At 37.2% G+C, this 7,403-nt stretch overlaps 1 long non-coding RNA gene across 2 annotated transcripts; it reads right to left on the bottom strand.

Moving 5' to 3' along the window:
• Window positions 1–1,591: 1,591 nt before the first annotated feature.
• Window positions 1,592–7,143, bottom strand: LOC139045600 (uncharacterized). Of its 2 annotated transcripts, none has more exons than XR_011504296.1 (3): window positions 7,018–7,143; window positions 2,587–2,763; window positions 1,592–1,966 (listed from the first exon to the last, which is right to left on the bottom strand). It is a non-coding gene; the product is annotated as an uncharacterized lncRNA (long non-coding RNA). The 2 variants fall into 2 exon arrangements; XR_011504295.1 differs by having other exon boundaries at window positions 1,601–1,966; window positions 2,587–2,767; window positions 7,018–7,112.
• Window positions 7,144–7,403: the final 260 nt, after the last annotated feature.

A 7,403-nucleotide genomic window follows, 5' to 3' on the forward strand; every position in this document is an offset into this window, starting at 1 on the left:
GAAATTTGCTAAGAGAGTTGAACTTAAATGTTCACACCAAAAAAAAAAAAAGATAAATATATGAGGTGACAGATGTGTGATTAACTAGATGGAGGGAATCCTTTCCCAATGTGTAGGTGTATCAAATCACCACAATGTACACTTTCAGTACCTTATCTTTATATAGGAAGTATACTCCAATTATACTGAAATTTAAAAAATAGAAAACAGCCTAAAAGTACACTGGATTTCCTATGATCATTAGAAAAAGTCAGCGTGTCTCTATGGGTGTTGCATTGTTAATTGACAAGCACAACCACACACACGTGGGATGATGCGCGGTGCAGGACATAGTGGTTTCCAGAGCCCAATCACAGGAGAAGTCACCTTCTCATCTTAAGAACACTCGTTGCTCAAGAACCACGGCTTTAATAAATGAGCCAAATCCGATCCCTTCTTTAGTCAAGCTCTAGTAAGCAGCTCTCTGAGTCTTTCTCATGCCTTTTTTGCCTGTCTTCAAAAAGAACCCTGATGAAAATTATACCCTCGGAGTGATACCTACTAGAAATGATTGCTTATGGTGGCTGCAAAGCTTAGTGCTGGTTTTCCCACTGACAGAGGTGGCATTAACCTGGGTCACCCTGGGTTTGAAACAAACACAGTACACAGGTGTGTAGAGAATCACATACTGACTGCACAAAATAGGGAAATTTCTTCTCTTCCTGCTTTCATGAAAAAAAGGTCAAAATGTTCACTTGAGACTGGAGCTTTTGTGATTTTTCTGTCTGATTAAACTTAAAGTAGAGTGTCACTGGGCCAAGGAGCTTAAGGGCAAATGAGAAATTCAGTGTGCATTGTTACAGAACAGAGCTAAATCCCATCTACGGAAAAGTGGCTTGCGGACTTGCTAACAGAAGAAACTTGGTCAGTTGCAAATATCTCATAAAATACAAAATAACATCTTTTTAAGTTGACAAAGACTGGACAGTTTTCAATTACTTCTCTGTATATAAATCACATTTAGGTCAAAGAGCATGAGAGTAGGAAAAAAAAGAAAATGAGAAGCAATTGAATTAATAAGGATGTTAGGAGATCTCAGGACCCCATAAAGATAAAGAGCAGAGTTGATTCTTTGATTTCAAGCTAGCATTTGGAAGGGATGCTTGCTAATCTGCAGAACAATATTGAAAGGAAGAAAGAGGAAGGAAGAAGGGAGGAAGGGAGGACAAAAAGGACCAAAGAGAGGAAATGGAAGAAAGGAGGAAGGAAGGAAGGGAGGGTAGGAGAGAAGGGGAGAGGAAGAGAGGAAGAAAGGATTTTTCTCTTTCAATATCATTTCTTTCTATTCCCCTGTTGGAATCAATTCTAGGTAAACTGAATCACCTAAAGTTTCACAAACATGTGGTGACCTTTCTTTCTCTTGAGTCTTTGCCCGACCAAGTCACTCCCTTTGCCTATGACACACTGTCCTCATCGTTTCTCCTGAATATCTCCTATCTCTCCTTCAGAATCTGGCTCAGATGTCTCTCCTTCTGGGGAAGTCCCGCTTCATGCACCAGAAGATGGATTTATAGCTCATGAAATGCAGCAACCAAAGATAAACCCTTAGCTTAGCATTCATTTCAACATGTTTTATTTATTTGCTTTTATGTCTTATTCAGTTGGCTGGGTAGGGGTATTTTCATAGCTTTTTTGCCTCTCTTCCAAAAATCCCTAGTGAAAATTACACCCTTGGGTGATAGCTACTAGGAATTATTGCTTATGGTGGCTGCAAAGCTTAGTGCTGGTTTTCCCGCTGACAGAGGTGGCATCAACCTGGGTCACCCTGGATTTGAAACGTACACAGGTGTGTAGAGAATCACATGCTGACTACACAAAACAAGGAACACCTGGCATGGTGCTTGGTACATAATAGGTGATCAATAATGATTTTGATGATAAACCTCATCATCATAATCATCCTCCTCATGATCGTAGCCACCATCATCTAAGGAGAGAAATGGCAAAAAACATAGGCTTATATCAGAACAAACCTATTGCTAATAACAGTAAAACAATATATCTATAATATGCCATTCAAGATGGATTACTAAAATCACGTTCATTCACACATGATCAAACAGTATGTTAATTTAAGTAAAAAGAAATATAATTGAAGTCATGCCTCACATTATTTTTCAGTAATAATCACACATACTAGCTGACAAAACACGGGAGGCATTGCATCCCTTCTAGTTCAAGCAAACTTTCAACCAAACCAAATGCCCTCAGCCCCTTTTCTCAGATCTAGATCTTGCTATAAATACAATCCTTCCTCAATTCCATAGCTCTCCTAACCTACTCACAACCCAGTTTCAGACTCTGCTCCTTGATTCTCAGTCCTCCTCTCCATTCCTACCAAGGACCTGCCAAGGCAGAACTACCACCCCATGCGAAATATATTGCATATAAACGATTTTTAAAATGAAAATCTTTATGTGTAAAGAACATCAAAATCACCAGGGAAGAGTTTCTCAAGGTATCATATGCCTCCTGAAATCTAAAAAGCGTCCCTCTCAAAAAGTGGCATTCTTGGGACAGGATGCTCTTTCTTAAAAAGTTACTTACTAGGGGGGCCGGCCTGATGGTGCAGCAGTTAAGTTCACATGTTCCACTTCGGCGGCCCAGGGTTTGCTGGTTCCCATCCCATTTGCGGACACAGCACCGCTTGTCAAGCCATGCTGTGGCAGGCGTCCCACGTATAAAGTGGAGGAAGATGGGCACAGATGTTAGCTCAGGACTAATCTTCCTCAAAAAAAAAAAAAAAAAGAGAAAAAAGTTACATACTGGGACATATATAAAATATAATGAGGAAGGAGAAGTTAAGATGTGTTTTGTTCCTACCACATGCCAGAATTAAGTTAAAAAAATCTCAGTAAATGCTCAGGACTGTTTGGCTAGAAGGGTATTATAAATCCCATCTAAGGGTAAAAATTTAGCCACAGGTTTCCGAAATCAAAGCTAGTGTTCACACGGAAACTAGCAGCATCGTATAGTCTATTTCCTCAGCCGTGAGTAATGATAAAAGATTGGGTAGGGCATCAACTCTGGTGATTCCATTCTGAAGGAAAAAAAGACATCAAGATATTACTACATTTTTTCTAGGTAGACAAGCATGTTTTAAATAATGGATATATGAGAGAATTTCTGCAATAAGGTGGAAAGCACACGTCAGGAGAGTTCTGAATAAAATCTGCTTTGAAACATAGCCATGTGATGTTGAACGAATAAGCACAGCAGTATGTTTCTGTTCTTAGAAATACATGTGGATGTTGTTTCTATTAGTAGATATAAAATAGTATCATTGCGTGTTTAGAAGTCATCTTTTTTTTTAACTTGAAAATATGAAATAATCCAAAACTACAATTCAGTGGCACTTTTCATCGTGTGGCTCAGAAACTAATCTAATGCTTGGGAATCTAATTCCTGACATCAGACATTATATCCAATTTTTTAATAGGATTTCAGTGGGATAAGTACACGAGAGTGTAATTAAAGTTTTAGCACATAATGTTCCACAAGTCCTTCCTTAATGTTACCGAAGGATGATCACATCATCTACAAATTAATCCCCAAGTTATAACCACTGGTTTTCTGCTTAATTAAGAATTAGAAGAATTGAGAGTCAGAAAATGGCCTTTAAGTTGTGTCTGGCTTTTGATTTGTGAGCCTCATTGCTGGATAAAGGCTCTAGAACCATCTGTCTCCTACAGCAACTGTACACAGCCTCTTAAATATCAAAAGCAGATTTTTTCCACATCAATTCTGAGATTTCCTTTCTACAAAAATTTTAACCTTCAATCGATGCTAACATTTTTATTCTACTCTAAATGTTTATCTCTATATATTTAACGTAACTCTGTATTCGATCGCTTGCATTTTATAGGCGTACTTCTGTATTCCTCTCCCTACATCATGTAAGAGCTGCTTCTTTTTGGTAATTTTTCACAGTTACCATGGTTAAATTTATACTCATTTGTTTTTTCAACTTCTGAACGGGCCATTTAGAATTAAATACTGCATAAATCCCTGAATTTGAGAGTCTACTCTTAGAAGATCTAAAGCATAGAAATGCGACACTCTGCTCAGTTAATCAGTGCAACACGACTGTGTCTCTACGGAAACGGACTGAGTGAAATGTCCACTCAGCTACAGATTGCTGAGTGTCATTTGACTTCAGTGCTATCAGCGTGTCTTTATTTAGGGTATGTACTCTTCATGGATAGGATCTTTTCATCCTCATGCAATCCCGCTCCCATCACCCTCTTTTTTCAATTCCCTTTAGTGCTTGACTTATGCTTTTCTCACAGAGGTAGTTGTAACGTGGTGGTTTCAAATCTCTGTAGGTTCAAATGACTTTCACCTACAGATTATTTAACATCTTCAATTGCAGTTTGTCTTTTCCTAACTCCCATCTATCATTTAAGGCCAAGCCCCAATACCTTCTCATTCTCTTCCAACATAACCCATAGCCATTGCACTTTATTCTGAAGATCCAAATAGTCTTTGTATTTTCTTTGCATTGATAATTGGTTTTCCCATGTATGTGTTCTCTAATTACAGTGCTATCTATAACTCAAACTTATATAATGATCTCCATGTCTATTTTGATAACCTTAACATAATAATCACAGAAACAATTTAAACTTTCATCTGTATTAAGTTTTTCCCCTCCAACATATCCCCACCATTTAACTGTAAATTCTTAGAAGAAATTGCCCTTTTCCATAAGCCATAGAGCAGTGATTTTATGTTAATAAATCAATACATTTTCCTTTTTTGACTGTCAACTATTCATTGAAAAGCAGTGAGATATTTGGCACATTAATTAGTTTCCCTTATTCTAAGTTCTATAGCAGAAGATGAACTGAAATAAAATGAGAACTTTTTGGAGGGATCAGGGAAACAAAATCATCTGCCAGCAAATCTGAACTTCAGTCAATGAAGGTTGCCCACCCAGGTGTGGCAGGGATACACAAATGTTGAACTAAAGTGTCTCCTGACTCTGTTTCCATCCTCTTAATCATTTCAATCCAATTCAACCAGTACTGAATTGTGTCTACCATGCTAATTGAGTTGCTTTAGGCATTTTGAGGATATAGTATTCGACAGTAGGTGATTCCAGCCTCCAGGCCTCCTCTACTGACAAGCTGGGGAGATAAGACAAGAATTTAGATACATACTAATCAAAAATATATTACAGGATGTACTCTGGCAGGATTACAATTAAATAGCTGTTATATCTTAGGGTTGGGTTTTGTTTTTGTATACTACAAGAAAAATTTCAATTCTAACTAGATACAAGTTTTAGGGGAAAGATTATTATTTATACTGAGCTTCAGAGAATGAGTAAAATATTGACAGACATAAATGGGGTAAAGGTCTTCTAAGTCAGATGGAAACTCTTGAGCAAAGATGTTGCTACTCTATTTCCAGAAAAAAATAAGTGGGAAACCACTTCTATCTTCAGTGGTCATCGCTGTCAAATGGTTCTAAAAGCTTTCTAACCTTTGTCAAATATATCACTCATCATTAACGCCAATGACGCAGAAACTGACTCCTGCTCTACAGGATTAACAAGACCATGGTTTGCAGAGTCTTTCTTTGGAGGCTAAAAGAAGAAATTGAAAGTGAAAAACCACAACTCAATCAGCCCTCTAATCCCACCTTTCCTGTGTATCTAATGAATGACTTCTAAAGTTGGGAACTTTTGATTTGAAATTCTGTATTAAGAAGTAGGATATTAAATTGAAAATATAAAACATTCTAAAGAGTAAAGACAGATGTTCCTTATTTTGACATAATATAATTAGAAAGGATGATTAAATACCAACATAGGAAAAATTTTAATTGGAGATATTCCTAAAGCATGTATAAGTAGAGAGATCATATTAATAGTCAACATTTCTCCTGCCAAAGGGCAGACCATTTTTGACTAAATGTTATAATTAGAATTGTTCTCTACTATTTATGCTATCATGAATATACATTTTTGTGCTGGAAAAGTCTTCTGAATTGATTTAGTTCCACCGTCTCATTTTGCAGTGGTTAAACAACCTTCATAACATTCAAGAAAATCATTCTGTCAATGGGAGAGTAGATACTAAAACTCAGGAATTTTACCCTCTAATCTGGTATCCAGCCTAAAAGCCCCAAGGAATTTACATTTCATCACTTCCCATCACCAATAAACTCTGAAAGAAAAGTTCCTAAAGAATCAATTTAGTTTTCCTAATAGTAATCCGTTGTTTAGATAACATAAGTAATTGAATATTTATTTCTTTTGTCATCATTTCTGTGGCAAAATATAACAGAGATATTAACCAAATACTGCCTACCTTTGGAGTCTCAGAAAAGAATAATGTCTTCTTCAAAATCAGGAAAAATTCCCAGAACAGTATCCTGTTCCCAGGGATCTCTCCGAAGGAGGTATTTGTAAAAAGTAATTGGTAGATCTGGCTTCATATGGAAATGTTTGGTTCATCATTTATTGATGTGTAACTTAAAAAAAAATTGCCCCTTAAAAGAAATTCTTGGGATTCATCTGTTTAATGAAAAAAGAGAGTGAAGAGAAAGCTTATACATATAGTTTAATAGGCGCCCAATACTGAGTTAGCACTTGGACATTGACATATACTAGCTGTAGTACTAGTAACCTCATGTGTGCTTTTATTATTAAACTTGTGTGAAAACCAAAGAAAGGCTTCTCACCCCAAAGAAGACAACTGAAAAACTGGCTTAAGGGCAAGATAGACTCCTATTTGCAGCTTCTTTCAGACATACCTCTTGCATTTTGAAAAATGTTCACTGTCAGAAGGGAGTTGAAAGCTAGGGGGAGTGACAGAGGCCAGAGAAAAAGAAAAAAGAGAAGCAGAAAAGCAGACCGTGGAAGGCATGATAGCTTAATGGTTAAAGCTACAGACCCTGTGGTCAGATCACATGGATTCAAGTCCCAGCTCTATTACGTGTGGCATTTTGATCGTAGATATAGTACCTTACCTTCTGTGACTCCATTTGCACGTATGTAATACTGAGAACTAATTGTACTCCACTCGAGTTGATGTGAAGATTAAATAAGTAAATATGCACAAAACAGTAAAACAGTGACTATTACGTAAGTGCTCAGTAAGTATTAGAAGCTCTTCTTAGATAAACAGATTGACAAATGAGAGAATACAATCAGAAGTGAATAACGTGAACAACCCCTGGGACAAGCAGGTCAAAGGGAGCAGAGAGTACAAATTGCTTAGATGTGGAGCTTAATAATTAAATTTGGAGTCTGTGAACAAACAACATGTGGATACTCAGGAAGGGAGGGGATGGAGTTTGCAGAGATCTGAAACCAAAGGCTAGGGCTTCGAGCTCATCTTTAGCATGCCAGTCCT

This window comes from Equus asinus, chromosome 6 (assembly GCF_041296235.1).
Source record: "Equus asinus isolate D_3611 breed Donkey chromosome 6, EquAss-T2T_v2, whole genome shotgun sequence".
NCBI lineage: Eukaryota > Metazoa > Chordata > Mammalia > Perissodactyla > Equidae > Equus > Equus asinus.